At 43.8% G+C, this 21,291-nt stretch overlaps 1 pseudogene; it reads right to left on the minus strand.

Annotated features, from left to right (window-relative positions):
- Positions 1-7,685: 7,685 nt before the first annotated feature.
- Positions 7,686-21,291, minus strand: part of LOC127534477 (metabotropic glutamate receptor 6-like) — a 38,838-nt pseudogene continuing 25,232 nt past the window's right edge.

A 21,291-nucleotide genomic window follows, 5' to 3' on the forward strand; every position in this document is an offset into this window, starting at 1 on the left:
TGACCTGGTTCATTGTCCCTGTTTTACCCAGACTGAAACTACCCCAGATGGTCACTGATCCACCCCCATGTTTTACTGTAGGGGCAGACAGTCTGGCTTGGAGCTTCTCCAGGCTTCCTCCTAACCAGTAAGTTGGCTGGAGTGGACATAAAGTGAAAACTGGATCCATCCCTGACAGGAACAGATGAGTGACGGTCATCTGGTGGTAGAAAGACGTTTCCTGACCAGCTAGCAGTTTGGTAGAACCATGCTGGGTTTGTTTTTCTTGGTGTGATGAACGGCTGTCTTGGAGATCTTCAGTTTTTTCTCTACCTGTCTTTCACTCATGATGGCTGCTTTGTGTCTTCACATAATTCTTATTATCATATTAAATGAAGAAGTGTAAAATCTGGATAATTACAGTTTAATAATAACAATAAGATATAAACCAGAATATTACCAGTAAAAACATCCTTATGTGTCTGAAACATGAAAACTTTTGTAAAATTTGGGGTCAGACTCTTCAATTACATTTTTTTCTACACACAGAAAATGTTTAAAGTTCTCATCACAAAGAGTCAAAGAGATGAAATGTTTGTGGCTGTAGTTTGTGTTTTCAGCCTGCAGGAGGCAGCAGATCCTCATAGATCCTCTGGTTCAGTCTGTAGTTCAGTCACACCACAGACTGCTGTCAGTGTTATTAATATCAGTAGTATTTTAGCTCATATAGAACATGGTTTTATCTCCTTAGACTGTTGCTAACATCTGGTTTAACATGAAAACCGATCTTCACTCACTGAAGAATAAAACAATCTGTGGTACTAACACACAAAACATTGAAAACAAACGGAAATAAAAACCAAAAAATATAAAAGGAAACTGTTCTCAAAGATTACTGAACATAAATAAAACAATAAAATGAATCTAAATGCAGAATCAAAGAGTCTGATTTATTTTATTTTTCTCCACCTGAGGATCAATAAAAACATTTTCGGTTTGATCTTCAGATCGATCAAAAACAGACACTGGAGCATAAAACACATACACTCAAAATATAAACGCAACACTTTTGTTTTTGCTCTCATTTTTTATGAGATGAACTCAGAGATCTAAAACTTTTTCCACATACATAATATCACCAGTGGCGTAGTGGTTAGCACTTTGGCCTCGCAGCAAGAAGATCCCCGGTTTGAATCCCGGCCTGGGATCTTTCTGCATGGAGTTTGCATGTTCTCCCTGTGCATGCGTGGGTTTTCTCCGGGTACTCCGGCTTCCTCCCACAGTCCAAAAACATGCTGAGGTTAATTGGTTACTCTAAATTGTCCGTAGGTGTGAATGTGAGTGTGATTGTGTGTCTGTATATGTAGCCCTGTGACAGACTGGTGACCTGTCCAGGGTGTCCCCTGCCTTCACCTGAGTCAGCTGGGATAGACTCCAGCACCCCCCATGACCCTAGTGAGGATAAAGCGGTGGATAGAGGATGGATGGATGGATGGATAATATCACCATTTCTCTCCAATATTGTTCACAAATCTGTCTAAATGTGTGACAGTGAGCACTTCTCCTTTGCTGAGATAATCCATCCCACCTCACAGGTGTTCCATATCAAGATGCTGATTAGACACCATGATTAGTGCACAGGTGTGCCTCAGACTGCCCACAATAAAAGGACACTATGAAAGGTGCAGTTTGGTTTTACTGGGGGGGTTCCACTCCTCTTCAATCTCTGTGTGAAGTTGCTGGATATTGGCAGGAACTGGTCCACGCTGTCGTATTCGCCGATCCAGAGCATCCAAACATGCTCAATGGGTGACATGTCCGGTGAGTATGCTGGCCATGCAAGAACTGGGATGTTCTCAGCTTCCAACAATTGTGTACAGATCCTTGCAGCATGGGGCCGTGCATTATCCTGCTGCAACATGAGCTGATGTTCTTGGATGTACGGCACAATAATGGGCCTCAGGATCTGGTCACGGTATCTCTGTGCATTCAGAATGCCATCAATAAAATGCACCTGTGTTCTTGGTCCATAACAGACGCTAACCTTGCCAGCAAGTTGATTTCTCGCGATATTTGTGAGTTCACAAATCTCTCAAGAAACCATCTTGCTCCGCTCCCGCATTCACTTTTTTTTTTTGTTATGAAACGCAGGGAACAGCGTTTACAAGATTTATCTTCCTGCTGTTCCTTGTTTGTGTCATTTGTACGTGTATTTTAAATAGTTAATATTTCAATTTCAATAAAGAGATATCAACTTTTCGTACAGAGCCAAGTTGGTTCGGGCCAATCACGCAGCAGTATTCGTGTGTGGGGCGGGATATCCGGGTGTGAAGACGACACCAAGCGCCAGTAGATCAAAACAAACACGGCAACGGAGGACAACGATCGTGTAGATGCTGCTATTAAGTCAGTTTTAGCTGAATCTCCTATCGCTGCTTTGAAGGAAGAACAACGAGAGGCGCTTTGTGCATTTCTGGATGGTAAAGATGTTTGTGCTTTTTTACCTACGGGTTTTGGTCAGAGTTTAATCTACCAATTGGCTCCGCTCGTTGTGAAGATCCCGCGATTGGCTAAAAACAAACCTGTCAGAGGCGGGACATACTGTTGCATTGTCCAATCCGTGCCTCTTTCCTCCGAACGGATTTACATGGAGCGGTCCCAGATTGATATTGTGGAGTACTATCAAGTACTACACAATTATTAATCTGGCTATTGCCAGGTTAAACAGACGCCTGCCCATACCATAACCCCACCCCCACCATGGGCCACTCCATCCACAACACTGACATCAGAAAACCGCTCACCCACACGACGCCACACACTCTGTCTGCCATCTGCCCTGAACAGTGTAAACCAGGATTCATCCATGAAGAGAACACCTCTCCAATGTGCCAGACACCATCCAATGTGAGCATTTGCCCACTCAAGTCGGTTACGACGACGAACTGGAGTCAGGTGGAGACCCTGATGAGGACGACGAGCAGCAGATGAGCTTCTCTGAGACGCTTTCTGACAGTTTGTGCAGAAACTCTTTGGTTCTGCAAACCGATTGTTTCAGCAGCTGTCCCAGTGGCTGGTCTCAGACCATCTTGGAGGTGAACATGCTGGATGTGGAGGTCCTGGGCTGCTGTGGTTACACGTGGTCTGTGGTTGTGAGGCTGGTTGGATGTACTGCCAAATTCTCTGAAACGCCTTTGGAGACGGCTTATGGTAGAGAAATGAACATTCAATACACCAGCAACAGCTCTGGTTGACATTCCTGCTGTCAGCATGCCAACTGCACACTCCCTCAGATCTTTCCACATCTGTGGCATTGTGCTGTGATTAAACTGCACCTTTCATCCATCCATCCTTTATCCTCACTAGGGTCATGGGGGGTGCTGGAGTCTATCCCAGCTGACTCAGGTGAAGGCAGGGGACACCCTGGACAGGTCACCAGTCTGTCACAGGGCTACATATACAGACACACAATCACACTCACATTCACACCTACGGACAATTTAGAGTAACCAATTAACCTCAGCATGTTTTTGGACTGTGGGAGGAAGCCGGAGTACCCGGAGAAAACCCACGCATGCACAGGGAGAACATGCAAACTCCATGCAGAAAGATCCCAGGCCGGGATTTGAACCAGGGATCTTCTTGCTGCAAGGTGAAAGTGTTAACCACTACGCCGCTGAGCAGCCCTGCACCTTTCAGAGTGTCCTTTTATTGTGGGCAGTCTGAGGCACACCTGTGAGGTGGGATGGATTATCTCAGCAAAGGAGAAGTGCTCACTGTCACACATTTAGACAGATTTGTGAACAATATTTGAGAGAAATGCTGATATTGTGTTTGTGGAAAAAGTTTTAAATCTTTGAGTTCAGCTCATAAAAATGGAAGCAAAAACAAAAGTGTTGGTTTATATTTTTGTTGAGTGTATGACACACGTATGACTGACGACCAATCAGATCAGTTGAACAGAAGCGTCAGGTTTTAATTGTCAGTGCAGAAACACGGAGTTGAGAAACAGCAAATACAGAAACAGCTCAGGTGGACACCAGAACACGTATGAAACACGCCACACCAGCCCATGTTAAGCTGATGGAGGACGTTTATTTTTATTTAAATTCCACCTGATCTGTGTTTTAATGACAGAAACGTCCTGAACATGAACATCATCATCATAAATTCATCTGAAATATTTAGTAATTCATGATCACAACATTAAAACACGCCGAAGAACCAGAGATGAAAACGTTCCGTCTGGAGAAAACTCGACTGTTGGAACAGTGGAGGTTAGATCCTGCAGCTGCCGATGTGCCTCTGAGCCTCTCAGAAGACGTTTTATGGTGAAAAGACAACACTGGATTTCAGAATAAAAGGTTGTTCTGCTGCTGATTCCAGCAGCTTCACTCTGAGACGTCCGACTGAATTCAAACATGAAACGGATTCATCTCCAGCTGAAGGTCTTTTAGCACTGAGAGTTTAAAAAGTGAATCTATGAAACATCACATCAGTTTAAACTGTATCCCTCACAGTAATTAGATTACTTCTAACAGAGTATTCCCTCTGATCTTTCAGATTCCTCCTGGACCTATGAACTGAGTCTATCTACAGCTGGTACAGAAACTATTCAGACTCCTTGAAATTTTCACTCTGTGTCATTGCAGCCATTTGCCAAAATCAAAAAAGTTCATTTTATTTCTCATGAATGTACACTCAGCACCCCATCTTGACAGAAAAAAACAGAAATGTAGAATTTTTTTGCAAATGTATTAAAAAATAAAAACATAAATATCACATGGTCAGAAGTATTCAGAGCCTGTGCTCAGTACTGAGTAGAAGCTCCTTTTCAGCTCGTACAGCCATGAGTCTTCTTGGGAATAACCCAACAAGTTTTTCACACCTGGATTTGGGGATCCTCTGACATTCTTCCTTGCAGATCCTCTCCAGTTCTGTCAGGTTGGATGGTGAACGTAGAAAACGGATATCAAAAAATGAAATTTAACTTCTAATTTGTTTTTTGATATCCGTTTTTATTGAAAAAAAAGAAAATCGGAAAACGGATTGGTTTTCTGTTTTTTATTTTGAAAACAAACGTTTTTGGTGTTTTGACCCCAAATCGAAATTAGAATGACAGCGACGTACACGGACCCTCATCAGACCAGAGAATCTTATTTCTCATAGTCTGGGAGTCCTTCATGTGTTTTTTCAAACTCTATGCTTTCATGTGTCTTGCACTGAGGAGAGGCTTCCGTCGGGCCACTCTGCCATAAAGCCCTGACTGGTGGAGGGCTGCAGTGATAGTTGACTTTGTGGAACTTTCTCCTATCTCCTGACTGCATCTCTGGAGCTCAGCCACAGTGATCTTTGGGTTCTTCTTTACCTCTCTCACCAAGGCTCTTCTCCCACCATTGCTCAGTTTGGCTGGACGGCCAGGTCTAGGAAGAGTTGTGCTCGTCCCAAACTTCTTCCATTTGAGGATTATGGAGGCCACTGTGCTCTGAGGAACCTTGAGTGCTGCAGAAATTCTTTTGTAACCTTGTCCAGATCTGTGCTTTGCCACAATTCTGTCTCTGAGCTCCTTGGGCAGTTCCTTCCACCTCATGATTCTCATTTGCTCTGACATGCACTGTGAGCTGTAAGGTCTTATATAGACAGGTGTGTGCCTTTCCTAATCAAGTCCAATCAGTTTAATTAAACACAGCTGGACTCCAATAAAGAAGCAGAACCATCTGGAGGAGGATCAGAAGAAACGGACAGCATGTGAGTTAAATATGAATGTCGCTGCAAAGGATCTGAATACTTCTGACCATGTCATATTTCAGTTTTTCTTTTTTAATACATTTGCAAAAATTTCTACATTTCTGTTTTTTCTGTCAAGATGGGGTGCTGAGTGTACATTAATGAGAAATAAAATGAACTTTTTTGATTTTGGCAAATGGCTGCAATGACACAGAGTGAAACATTTCAAGGAGTCTGAATAGTTTCTGTACCAGCTGTATGTCTGCATCACGGCTCCACATGGAGAAGAACTGAACAGAGGAAGAGAAACATCTGACTGAGAGACTCGACAGGGACGGTTCTGGTTCTGGATCAGGTCTGGTTCTGGATCAGGTCTGGTTCTAGAGCAGGTCTGGTTTTGGATCAGGTCTGGTTCTGGTCCAGCAGCTGCAGGTTGGTGAGATCAGAATAAAATTTCATCACCTGTTCCAACTGAAATATTAAATTCTGTCTGAAGAACAAATGAATAAATAAATGAGGAGCTTTAAAAGCAGCAGCAGAGCTCTGATTGGCTCCTCAGATCAGCTGGTTTCAGGACGGCTGGAACCACAGGAACACATCTGGACCTCACACACCTGGACTTCTCACATCTGGACCTCACACATCTGGACCTCACACATCTGGACCTCATGGACCTCACACATCTGGACTCATGGACCTCACACATCTGGACCTCTCACATCTGGACCTCATGGACCTCACACATCTGGATCTCATGGACCTCACACATCTGGACTCATGGACCTCACACATCTGGACCTCTCACATCTGGACCTCATGGACCTCACACATCTGGATCTCATGGACCTCACACATCTGGACCTCACACATCTGGACCTCATGGACCTCACACATCTGGACCTCACACATCTGGATCTCATGGACCTCACACATCTGGACCTCACACATCTGGATCTCATGGACCTCACACATCTGGACCTCACACATCTGGACCTCACACATCTGGACCTCACACATCTGGACCTAACAGGTGAGGGGAACCTGAACAAACATGAGGCCCCAGCAGGAACCTCTGATTGCAGCTGCAGGAACTGTCCCTGTAGAACCTTTGAGAACTGTTTTCTCTTTTCTAATGGCTCATGAATGGAAGGAACCCTAGAATCATCCAAACAGGTAACAAGTCCTCTAACAGAGCAGAACCAGATAGACCCACCTGAACTACCCAGAAGTCGGTTTCTTAAAGAACCTATCATGGCTGATTGTAGGGTCTGTTGGGATAAAGGTGAACGTCTTCCTCAGGTGACTCCTGCTGGTTCTTCTGGAGATGGAGGCGATGGAGAACCTCAGGATGGAACCCAAACATCTTCTGGTTTCATAGAGAAGTTCTGATCAGAACCTCCTGCTTGAATGAGGCGGTGATGAAACGGTTGGATCAGTCCATGAAAAGATAAACGAGACCCCTGCATGAATCCAAACTGATGTGCAGTCAGTTTTTACCAGAACTCAGATGTTTCCCCTCCTGAATGTCATGGTTCTATCTGTTGGACTGATGAAGTTCTGAGGCTCAGAAATGATGGAAAAGGTCCATTAAAAAGTGATAAATCTGGACCCACCTCTATGGACTTCAAGAACCTGGAATGTTCTAAGTGAGACTAAACTTAAAGACTGGAAGCAGGAAAGGAGAACGTCCCCTGGAGAAAGTTCTAGACTAGACCTACCAACAACTGGAGAACGTTCTAGAGTAGACTGTCTAGTTGTCAGTAGGTCTACTCAAGAACGTTCTCCAGAGGACGTTCTCCTCTATGGACTTCAAGGACCTGGAACTCTGGAAATATTCCCAGTATGAAGATAGAACTCTGATCATTAATAAAGCTCCTGCAGATGAAGAACCAGGTGTTCTGAGGAGGTCAGGGAGGAACATTGTCTTCATTATTTTTTAATTTTTTTATGTTCCATCTTAAAAACAGTGAAATAAAGCTCAGAGGATAGTTTACACGAGAGAGAGAGAGAGAGAGTGTGTGCATGTGTGTTCTCTTCATGACATCATCAGGATCTGCACAGGGATTGGTCAGCAGCTACCTGATGAGACACAAACATCAGTTAATGTTTATTTCAGCTGGTTTAAAAACAGTTTATCTTCATGAACCAGAACAACCTGATGTAACGTGGAACGGTTCTAAAGCAGAACATGTGAGGAAAGAGCTGTGGGTTCCTCAGAGGGTTCTCTGCAGAGCAAATACAGACTGCAGTCAGAGCAAGTGTCAGTCTGAACCACTTCAAGTTTCTGGTCCTGAGCAGCTCTCAGACCATCTCCAGCTGTCAACCAGTGGAACCAGCAGAACAACAGACATGTTCCACCTGCAGGTTGAGACCTGATTATCTGACATACTGTCCGGGTTCTTCAGGGAGAAGAACCTTCATCTGCAAACATCAAAGTTTAATGAGCAGCTGAAATATTCATCAGCCTCCAGAAATATCTGCAGCAGCTTCTTCAGCCAAGAAGCAGCACAGCGAGGCCCCGCCCACAAGCCCACAGGCTCCTCCCAGTACTCGAACACCTGGAGGCATCTGATTGGCTGAATAAACTCTGCAGAGAAGAACCTGTGAGGGTGTTACGGTTACTGCAGTGTGTAGTATCAGCACCTGTAGTCTGCAGTACTACTGCAGTACTACTGTAGTATTATTGCAGTATTATTGTAGCATTACTGCAGTATGTAGGGTTTGTACCTGTAGGGTGCAGTATTATTGCAATATTACTGTCGTACTACTGCGTTCTGTCCGGTTCAATCTTGGTCTCTCCGTTCTGTTTCTCATTTGATGATTTCTGAGACAATCTGGCTGCCTGGACCACCGCCTGTAACACAAAAACACAACAACCATCAGACAACACGACAACACAACAACCATCAGACAACACGACAACACAACAACCGTCAGACAACACGACAACACAACAACCATCAGACAACACGACAATACAACAACCGTCAGACAACACAACAACCATCAGACAACACGACAACACAACAACCATCAGACAACACGACAATACAACAACCGTCAGACAACACAACAACCATCAGACAACACGACAACACAACAACCATCAGACAACACGACAACACAACAACCATCAGACAACACGACAATACAACAACCGTCCAGACAACACAACAACGATCAAGACAACACGACAACCACAACAAACCATCAGACAACACGACAACACAACAACCGTCAGACAACACGACAACACAACAACCATTCAGACAACACGACAATACAACAACCGTCAGACAACACAACAACGATCAGACAACACGACAACACAACAACCATCAGACAACACGACAATACAACAACCGTCAGACAACACAACAACCATCAGACAATACGACAACACAACAACCATCAGACAACACGACAACACAACAACCGTCAGACAACACGACAACACAACAACCGTCAGACAACACAACAACCATCAGACAACACGACAACACAACAACCATCAGACAATACGACAACACAACAACCATCAGACAACACGACAACACAACAACCGTCAGACAACACAACAACACAACAACCATCAGGACAACACGACAACACAACAACCGTCAGACAACACAAACAACCATCAGACAACACGACAACAACAACAACCATCAGACAATACGACAACACAACAACCATCAGACAACACGACAACACAACATATCCGTCCAGACAAACACGACAACACGAGACAACCATAAGACAGAACACAACCATCATGTACAACACGACGAACAACAACCATCCATGATCATATACTTGACAACACAAACAACCATCAACACGACAACACAACAACCGTCAGACAAACACGACAACACACGAACCATCAGACAATACGACACACAATAACCATACAGACAACACGACTAACCAACAACCATCAGATCAACACAGACCATCTAGACAACACCACAAGCAACCATCAGACAGAGCAGGACAACACAACAACCGATCAACAACACGACCAACACAACGAACCCATTCAGACAATACCGTACAACAGCAACAACCATCAGACAACCGCAACAACACAACAACCATCAGACAACACGACAACACAACAACCATCAGACAACACGACAACACAACAACCGTCAGACAACACACAACACAACAACCATCAGACAACACAACAACCATCAGACAACACGACAACACACCAACCATCAGACAACACGACAACACAACAACGACCAGACAACACGACAACACAACAACCGTCAGACAACACAACAACACAACAACACAACAACTACAGACAACACAACAACCATCAGACAACACGACAACACAACAACCGTCAGACAACACGACAACACAACAACCATCAGACAACACGACACAACACAACAACCATCAGACAACACGACAACACAACAACCATCAGACAACACGACAATACAACAACCGTCAGACAACACAACAACCATCAGACAACACGACAACACAACAACCATCAGACAACACGACAACACAACAACCATCAGACAACACGACAATACAACAACCGTCAGACAACACAACAACCATCAGACAACACGACAACACAACAACCGTCAGACAACACAACAACACAACACACAACAACTACCAGACAACACAACAACCATCAGACAACACGACAACACAACAACCGTCAGACAACACGACAACACAACAACCATCAGACAACACGACAATACAACAACCGTCAGACAACACAACAACCATCAGACAACACGACAACACAACAACCATCAGACAACACGACAATACAACAACCGTCAGACAACACAAACAACCATCAGACAACACGACAACACAACAACCATCAGACAACACGACAACACAACAACCATCAGACAACACGACAATACAACAACCGTCAGACAACACAACAACCATCAGACAACACGACAACACAACAACCATCAGACAACACGACAACACAACAACCATCAGACAACACGACAACACAACAACCATCAGACAACACGACAATACAACAACCGTCAGACAACACACAACCATCAGACAACACGACAACACAACAACCATCAGACAACACACACACAACCGTCAGACAACACGACAACACAACAACCATCAGACAACACGACAATACAACAACCGTCAGACAACACAACAACATCAGACAACACGACACAACAACAACCATCAGACAACACGACAATACAACAACCGTCAGACAACACAACAACCATCAGACAACACGACAACACAACAACCGTCAGACAACACGACAACACAACAACCGTCAGACAACACAACAACCATCAGACAACACGACAACACAACAACCATCAGACAATACGACAACACAACAACCATCAGACAACACGACAACACAACAACCGTCAGACAACACAACAACACAACAACCATCAGACAACACGACAACACAACAACCGTCAGACAACACAACAACCATCAGACACACGACAACACAACAACCGTCAGACAACACAACAACCATCAGACAATACGACAACACAACAACCATCAGACAACACGACAACACAACAACCGTCAGACAACACGACAAACACAACAACCATCAGACAACACGACAACACAACAACCGTCAGACAACACAACAACCATCAGACAACACGACAACACAACAACCGTCAGGACAACACAACAACCATCAGACAACACGGACAACACAACAACCGTCAGACAACACAACAACCATCAGACAATACGACAACACAACAACCATCAGACAACACGACAACACAACAACCGTCAGACAACACGACAACACAACAACCATCAGACAACACGACAACACAACAACCGTCAGACAACACAACAACCATCAGACAACACGACAACACAACAACCGTCAGACAACACAAACAACCATCAGACAACACGACAACACAACAACCGTCAGACAACACAACAACCATCAGACAAACACGACAACACAACAACCATCAGACAATACGACAACACAACAACCATCAGACAACACGACAACACAACAACCATCAGACAACACGACAACACAACAACCATCAGACAACACAACAACCATCAGACAACACGACAACACAACAACCATCAGACAATACGACAACACAACAACCATCAGACAACACGACAACACAACAACCGTCAGACAACACGACAACACAACACCATCAGACAACACGACAACACAACAAACCGTCAGACAACACAACAACCATCAGACAACACGACAACACAACAACCATCAGACAATACGACAACACAACAACCATCAGACAACACGACAACACAACAACATCAGACAATACGACAACACAACAACCATCAGACAACACGACAACACAACAACCGTCAGACAACACGACAACACAACAACCATCAGACAACACGACAACACAACAACCGTCAGACAACACAACAACCATCAGACAACACGACAACACAACAACCATCAGACAATACGACAACACAACAACCATCAGACAAACACGACAACACAACAACCGTCAGACAACACGACAACACAACAACCATCAGACAATACGACAACACAACAACCATCAGACAACACGACAACACAACAACCATCAGACAACACGACAACACAACAACCATCAGACAACACGACAACACAACAACCGTCAGACAACACAACAACACAACAACATCAGACAACACAACAACCGTCAGACAACACAACAACCATCAGACAACACGACAACACAACAACCATCAGACAATACGACAACACAACAACCATCAGACAACACGACAACACAACAACCGTCAGACAACACGACAACACAACAACCATCAGACAATACGACAACACAACAACCATCAGACAACACGACAACACAACAACCATCAGACAACACGACAACACACCAACCATCAGACAACACGACAAACACAACAACCATCAGACAACACGACAACACAACAACCGTCAGACAACACAACAACCATCAGACAACACGACAACACAAACCATCAGGACAATACGACAACACAAACAACCATCAGACAACACGACAACACACAAACCGTCAGACAACACGACAACACAACAACCATCAGACAATACGACAACACAACAACCATCAGACAACACGAAACACAACAACCATCAGACAACACGACAACACAACAACCGTCAGACAACACAACAACCATCAGACACACACGACAACACAACAACCATCAGACAATACGACACACAACAACATCAGACAACACGACAACACAACAACCGTCAGACAACACGACAACACAACAACCATCAGACAATACGACAACAAACAACCATCAGACAACACGACAACACAACAACCATCAGACATACGACAACACAACAACCATCAGACACACGACAACACACAACAACCGCTCAGACAACACGACAACCACAAACAACCATTCAGACCAACACGACAACACAACAACCGTCAGACAACACAACAACCATCAGACAACACGACAACACAACAACCATCAGACAATACGACAACACAACAACCGTCAGACAACACGAACAACGTAGACAACGACAACAACCCATCAGACAATACGACAACACAACAACCATCAGACAACACGACAACACAACAACCATCAGACAACACGACAACACAACAACCATCAGACAACACGACAACACAACAACCGTCAGACAACACAACAACACAACAACCATCAGACAACACAACAACCGTCAGACAACACAACAACCATCAGACAACACGACAACACAACAACCATCAGACAATACGACAACACAACAACCATCAGACAACACGACAACACAACAACGTCAGACAACACGACAACACAACAACCATCAGACAATACGACAACACAACAACCATCAGACAACACGACAACACAACAACCATCAGACAACACGACAACACACCAACCATCAGACAACACGACAACACACCAACCATCAGACAACACGACAACACAACAAACTACCAGACAACACGACAACACAACAACCGTCAGACAACACAACAACACAACAACACAACAACTACCAGACAACACAACAGCCATCAGACAACACAACAGCACAACAACCATCAGACAACACAACAACACAACCGTCAGACAACACAACAACACAACAACCATCAGACAACACAACAACCATCAGACAACACGACAACACAACAACCGTCAGACAACACGACAACACAACAACCATCAGACAATACGACAACACAACAACCATCAGACAACACGACAACACAACAACCATCAGACAACACGACAACACACCAACCATCAGACAACACGACAACACACCAACCATCAGACAACACGACAACACAACAACTACCAGACAACACGACAACACAACAACCGTCAGACAACACAACAACACAACAACACAACAACTACCAGACAACACAACAGCCATCAGACAACACAACAGCACAACAACCATCAGACAACACAACAACACAACCGTCAGACAACACAACAACACAACAACCATCAGACAGCACGACAACACAACAACCGTCAGACAACACAACAACACAACAATGATCAGACAACACAACAACACAACAACACAACAACTACCAGACAACACAACAGCCATCAGACAACACAACAGCACAACAACCATCAGACAACACAACAACACAACAACCATCAGACAACACAACAACCATCAGACAACACAACAGCCATCAGACAACACAACAGCCATCAGACAACACAACAACACAACAACTACCAGACAACACGACAACACAACAACCATCAGACAGCACGACAACACAACAACCATCAGACAACACAACAACACAACAACCATCTGGGGGGTATTCCATGAAGCTGGCTTAGGTCTAAGCCTGGCTTATTTCGGTCAGCTTCGCTAACTTTAGTGAGAGTTTAGTTCCACCAACAAGGCTTAGGGCTAGCCTGGCTTGGTAACCATGGTAACTCAGCCAGAGCGACAAGCCTGGTCCGGGGCAGGCTAACAGTCAAGCTTACTTTAGCTCCATGTCAGAGAAGGTTCTGACGAGCTTCAGAAAGACGCCTGTGAACCGCATGTTACACATTAAATTCATCTTGATCTGTAATCAGTGATGTTCTTGTTCGGTGACATACATTGAGACCTTTTTTAAATAACGCCGGAATAACCGTGAATCAAACTCTATCATATTACACATTTTGTCACAGTGTGTAACTGTGGGTCAGTGGTTAGAGTGTAGTTAAGTAGATTAAATGTGGTTTTACTTTTCATTGCGCCGTGGGTTTGAATCCACCAGCGGTAAATACTTGGAAATATCTGATTTTCTTTCTTCTTTCACCCTCAAAGTTCAGTCAACACGTAACAGGAACAGGCACAGATTGTGTTAAAATAAGCAGGACACAACAGCCACAGTTTTCCATAAAGAATACCTTCCTTTTACCAGCGGTCCAATCTGATCATGATGAGAATCCAAAGGTGAGGCCAAACGATGAGAGAACTATTTTGTGTACAAGCTCATTTGTGTCTTCTCCCTTATTTAAATGTAGGCCACAGCAGCACTATCATCTCTGATAAAAATGACATCTCCTCTGTAGGCCTACATGTTTTTTTCTGCTTTTTCATTCAAAGTTTGAGTGTTTGATGAAACATCTCCACATGAAGTTGCCCCTTTTTCCAAAGTATTCCTCCTTTGGTTTTAGGTGTTACCTGCTGCTTTATTCATCTATGGTGGATATATATTTGTCAAATCAAGAACATGAATTAGGCCTACCAGAGTAAAAAGTGAAAACCACCATCACATTACACAAAACCAGGCTGTAGCCTCTTTCTCTCATATATATAGATGTTTATACACACATAAAAAATGTCTTCAATGGGTTTGAAAAGCTTTATTTCATCAGATTGATCTCCTCTGGGCCACAGTAGTGTGACAAACTTCAGGGTGAGGAAAAAAAGTCATCAACCACTGCAGCTGTGGGTTATCCCTAATCAGTGTCAAAAACTTGTCCTCTGAAAATTACATTTTCAGACGTGTGTGTGTGTACGCTCAGACTAAGTGCTTCATTAAAAAGAAAATAAACACGCATTTAAACGGTCGGCAATGCTTTGCCAGGCAGCGTCTGGAGCTTTATTTATCAACCGTGTTGCCTTTTCTTGTGATAATCTCCCTGTAGTCCTCGTACAACTCCGAAGAGAAAGTCTCCGCTCTGTTTTTAGACATAATGTCATCATTTCGACGATCGACACGTCGGGGCTTTTTATCTCCCCGGACGCGCGCTCAGCCGCAGCTTGGATCAGCCTGGCTTGAATAAGCGTCTCTGAAAAACAGCTGAGCCTCGTTGGTGGAACTAATTGCAGCTGAGATTAAAGTTGCCGCTTATTTAAGCCACGCTTACCGGCGTAAGCCCAGCCTGTTTTAGCCAGCTTCCTGGAATACCCCCCTGGTTAGAACAACACAACAACCATCAGACAACAACACAACAACCATCAGACAACAACACAACAACCATCAGACAACAACACAACAACCATCAGACAACACAACAACCATCAGACAACACAACAACCATCAGACAACAACACAACAACCATCAGACAACACAACAACCATCAGACAACACAACAACCATCAGACAACAACACAACAACCATCAGACAACACAACAACACAACAACACAACAACCATCAGACAACACAACAACCATCAGACAACAACACAACAACCATCAGACAACACAACAACACAACAACACAAAAATCATCAGACAACACAACAACCATCAGACAACACAACCCCCGTCAGTTACTATGGCAACCGTCAGTCACCATGGCAACCGTGAGTCACCCCAGCAGGTCCAGGTGTCACCTTGAAGCTCCTCTTCCTCTTCTGAACGTTCTGCTCCGGGTGGAACACAATGACGTAGACCTTGGGCAGGTAGAGCATTCCCAGAGACACGGAGGCACTCAGAGACATGGACACGGTCAGAGTGGCTGTCTGGATGAACATCTGAGGAGGAACACAGGAACTCAGTAGAACCTCAAGAAGAACCAGAACCAGAAACACAACCACAAGAAGAACTACAAGAACCACGAGAACAACCAGAACGACAAGAAGAACCAGAACCAGAACCTTCTCAGTGACTGACTTGCAGAGTTTCTAGAACACCAGTTCACCTGAAGAACCAGAGGGAACATCAGAACCACTAATAAATGGAGTTCTATGTGGAACCTGTAGTAAGGTGTGTGTGTGTGTGTGTTCTATGTGTGTGTGTGTGTGTGTGTCTGTGTGTGTGTGTGTGTGTGTGTGTGTGTGTGAGTGTGTTCTATGTGTGTGTGTTCTATGTGTGTGTGTGTGTGTGTGTGTGTGTGAGTGTGTTCTATGTGTGTGTGTGTGTGTGTGAGTGTGTTCTATGTGTGTGTGAGTGTGTGTGTGTGAGTGTGTTCTATGTGTGAGTGTGTTCTATGTGACTGTGTTCTATGTGTGAGTGTGTTCTACGTGAGTGTGTTCTATGTGTGTGTTCTATGTGTGAGTGTGTTCTACGTGAGTGTGTTCTATGTGTGTGTTCTATGTGTGTATGTGTTCTATGTGACTGTGTTCTATGTGTGTGTGTTCTATGTGTGAGTTCTATGTGAGTGTGTTCTATGTGTGTGTTCTATGTGAGTGTGTTCTATGTGAGTGTGTTCTATGTGTGTGTTCTATGTGTGTGTTCTATGTGAGTGTGTTCTATGTGTGAGTGTGTTCTATGTGTGAGTGTGTTCTATGTGACTGTGTTCTATGTGTGAGTGTGTTCTATGTGTGTGTTCTATGTGAGTGTGTTCTATGTGTGAGTGTGTTCTATGTGTGAGTGTGTTCTATGTGAGTGTGTTCTATGTGAGTGTGTTCTATGTGTGTGTTCTATGTGAGTGTGTTCTATGTGTGAGTGTGTTCTATGTGTGTGTTCTATGTGTGAGTGTGTTCTATGTGAGTGTGTTCTATGTGTGAGTGTGTTCTATGTGAGTGTGTTCTATGTGAGTGTGTTCTATGTGTGTGTGTTCTATGTGAGTGTGTTCTATGTGAGTGTGTTCTATGTGTGAGTGTGTTCTATGTGTGTGTGTTCCATGTGAGTGTGTTCTATGTGTGAGTGTGTTCTGTGTGAGTGTGTTCTATGTGTGTTCTATGTGAGTGTGTTCTATGTGTGAGTGTGTTCTATGTGTGTGTTCTATGTGTGAGTGTTCTATGTGTGAGTGTGTTCTGTGTGAGTGTGTTCTATGTGTGTGTGTTCGATGTGAGTGTGTTCTATGTGACTGTGTTCTATGTGTGAGTGTGTTCTATGTGTGTGTGTTCTATGTGAGTGTGTTCTATGTGACTGTGTTCTATGTGTGAGTGTGTTCTATGTGTGTGTGTTCTATGTGAGTGTGTTCTATGTGAGTGTGTTCTATGTGAGTGTGTTCTATGTGTGAGTGTGTTCTATGTGTGTGTGCTCTATGTGTGAGTGTTCTATGTGTGAGTGTGTTCTGTGTGAGTGTGTTCTATGTGACTGTGTTCTATGTGAGTGTGTTCTATGTGTGTGTTCTATGTGTGTGTGTTCTATGTGACTGTGTTCTGTGTGAGTGTGTTCTATGTGTGAGTGTGTTCTATGTGTGTGTGTTCTATGTGAGTGTGTTCTATGTGAGTGTGTTCTATGTGTGTGTGTTCTATGTGTGAGTGTGTTCTATGTGTGTGTGTTCTATGTGAGTGTGTTCTATGTGAGTGTGTTCTATGTGTGAGTGTGTTCTATGTGTGTGTGTTCCATGTGAGTGTGTTCTATGTGTGAGTGTGTTCTGTGTGAGTGTGTTCTATGTGTGTGTGTTCCATGTGAGTGTGTTCTATGTGTGAGTGTGTTCTATGTGAGTGTGTTCTATGTGTGTGTGTTCTATGTGTGAGTGTGTTCTGTGTGAGTGTGTTCTATGTGTGTGTGTTCTATGTGAGTGTGTTCTATGTGAGTGTGTTCTATGTGTGAGTGTGTTCTATGTGTGTGTGTTCTGTGTGTGAGTGTGTTCTGTGTGAGTGTGTTCTATGTGTGTGTGTTCTATGTGTGAGTGTGTTCTGTGTGAGTGTGTTCTATGTGTGTGTGTTCTATGTGAGTGTGTTCTATGTGAGTGTGTTCTATGTGTGAGTGTGTTCTATGTGTGTGTGTTCCATGTGAGTGTGTTCTATGTGTGTGTGTTCTATGTGAGTGTGTTCTATGTGAGTGTGTTCTGTGTGTGAGTGTGTTCTATGTGAGTGTGTTCTATGTGTGTGTGTTCTATGTGTGAGTGTGTTCTGTGTGAGTGTGTTCTATGTGTGTGTGTTCTATGTGAGTGTGTTCTATGTGAGTGTGTTCTATGTGTGAGTGTGTTCTATGTGTGTGTGTTCCATGTGAGTGTGTTCTATGTGTGAGTGTGTTCTGTGTGAGTGTGTTCTATGTGTGTGTTCTATGTGAGTGTGTTCTATGTGTGAGTGTGTTCTATGTGTGTGTTCTATGTGTGAGTGTTCTATGTGTGAGTGTGTTCTGTGTGAGTGTGTTCTATGTGTGTGTGTTCGATGTGAGTGTGTTCTATGTGACTGTGTTCTATGTGTGAGTGTGTTCTATGTGTGTGTGTTCTATGTGAGTGTGTTCTATGTGACTGTGTTCTATGTGTGAGTGTGTTCTATGTGTGTGTGTTCTATGTGAGTGTGTTCTATGTGAGTGTGTTCTATGTGAGTGTGTTCTATGTGTGAGTGTGTTCTATGTGTGTGTGCTCTATGTGTGAGTGTTCTATGTGTGAGTGTGTTCTGTGTGAGTGTGTTCTATGTGACTGTGTTCTATGTGAGTGTGTTCTATGTGTGAGTGTGTTCTATGTGTGTGTGTTCTATGTGACTGTGTTCTGTGTGAGTGTGTTCTATGTGTGAGTGTGTTCTATGTGTGTGTGTTCTATGTGAGTGTGTTCTATGTGAGTGTGTTCTATGTGAGTGTGTTCTATGTGAGTGTGTTCTATGTGTGAGTGTGTTCTATGTGTGTGTGCTCTATGTGTGAGTGTTCTATGTGTGAGTGTGTTCTGTGTGAGTGTGTTCTATGTGACTGTGTTCTATGTGAGTGTGTTCTATGTGAGTGTGTTCTATGTGAGTGTGTTCTATGTGTGAGTGTGTTCTATGTGTGTGTGCTCTATGTGTGAGTGTTCTATGTGTGAGTGTGTTCTGTGTGAGTGTGTTCTATGTGACTGTGTTCTATGTGACTGTGTTCTATGTGTGAGTGTGTTCTATGTGAGTGTGTTCTATGTGAGTGTGTTCTATGTGAGTGTGTTCTATGTGTGAGTGTGTTCTATGTGTGTGTGCTCTATGTGTGAGTGTTCTATGTGTGAGTGTGTTCTGTGTGAGTGTGTTCTGTGTGAGTGTGTTCTATGTGACTGTGTTCTATGTGTGAGTGTGTTCTGTGTGAGTGTGTTCTGTGTGAGTGTGTTCTATGTGTGTGTTCTATGTGAGTGTGTTCTATGTGTGAGTGTGTTCTATGTGTGACTGTGTTCTATGTGTGAGTGTGTTCTATGTGAGTGTGTTCTATGTGAGTGTGTTCTATGTGAGTGTGTTCTGTGTGTGAGTGTGTTCTGTGTGAGTGTGTTCTGTGTGAGTGTGTTCTGTGTGAGTGTGTTCTATGTGACTGTGTTCTATGTGTGAGTGTGTTCTATGTGTGTGTGTTCTATGTGAGTGTGTTCTATGTGTGTGTGTTCTATTTGTGAGTTTTCTATGAGTGAGTGTGTTCTATGTGAGTGTATTCTATGTGTGAGTGTTCTATGTGAGTGTGTTCTATGTGACTGTGTTCTATGTGACTGTATTCTATTTGTGAGTGTTCTATGTGAGTGTATTCTATGTGTGAGTGTTCTATGTGAGTGTGTTCTATGTGTGTGTTCTATGTGTGAGTGTGTTCTATGTGAGTGTGTTCTATGTGTGTGTTCTATGTGTGTGTGTTTTATGTGTGTGTGTTCTATGTGAGTGTGTTCTATGTGTGAGTGTTCTATGTGTGAGTGTGTTCTATGTGTGTTTTCTACGTTAACTCCCTCTCACAAACACACAGATGTTAGCAGGTCTTGTGAGGACCTCGCGTCCCACTGAGTGTGTTTTATTGTGTGTCCTCAGAAGTGGGGTTAAACAGTCGTCTGTCCTCATAACAGGGGTAAAGCCATCGGTGTTAATCCTTCTGCAGAGTGTTTGTTTGTTCAGACAAAATAGCCTCTTTTGTTTGGTCCAGTGTGTGCCGGTTCTGGACTGTGAGGCTGAGGAGGAGAACAAGGAGGACCGGGGAGGAGAAGGAGGAGGAGAAGGAGGAGAAGGAGGAGGAGGAGCTGCATGTTATCAGAGGGAGGCAGCAGCAGAACAAAGGGAGGAGGAGGCTGCAGGATTTTCATTCTAAATTTAGTGATTGTTCCTCTTTCCTGGATTTAAACACGTAACTGTGGTTAGCAGCAGAGCACTTAGAACACCAGCAGAGAACTAAAGCTGAGGCGGGTTCTCAGACCATAGAACACCTGAGAACCCGACCGGACAGGTTCTGGTTCTCGACCCCTCCATTGGACTCTCAGA

The sequence above is a fragment of the Acanthochromis polyacanthus genome, chromosome 6 (genome assembly GCF_021347895.1).
Source record: "Acanthochromis polyacanthus isolate Apoly-LR-REF ecotype Palm Island chromosome 6, KAUST_Apoly_ChrSc, whole genome shotgun sequence".
Classification (NCBI taxonomy): Eukaryota; Metazoa; Chordata; class Actinopteri; family Pomacentridae; genus Acanthochromis; species Acanthochromis polyacanthus.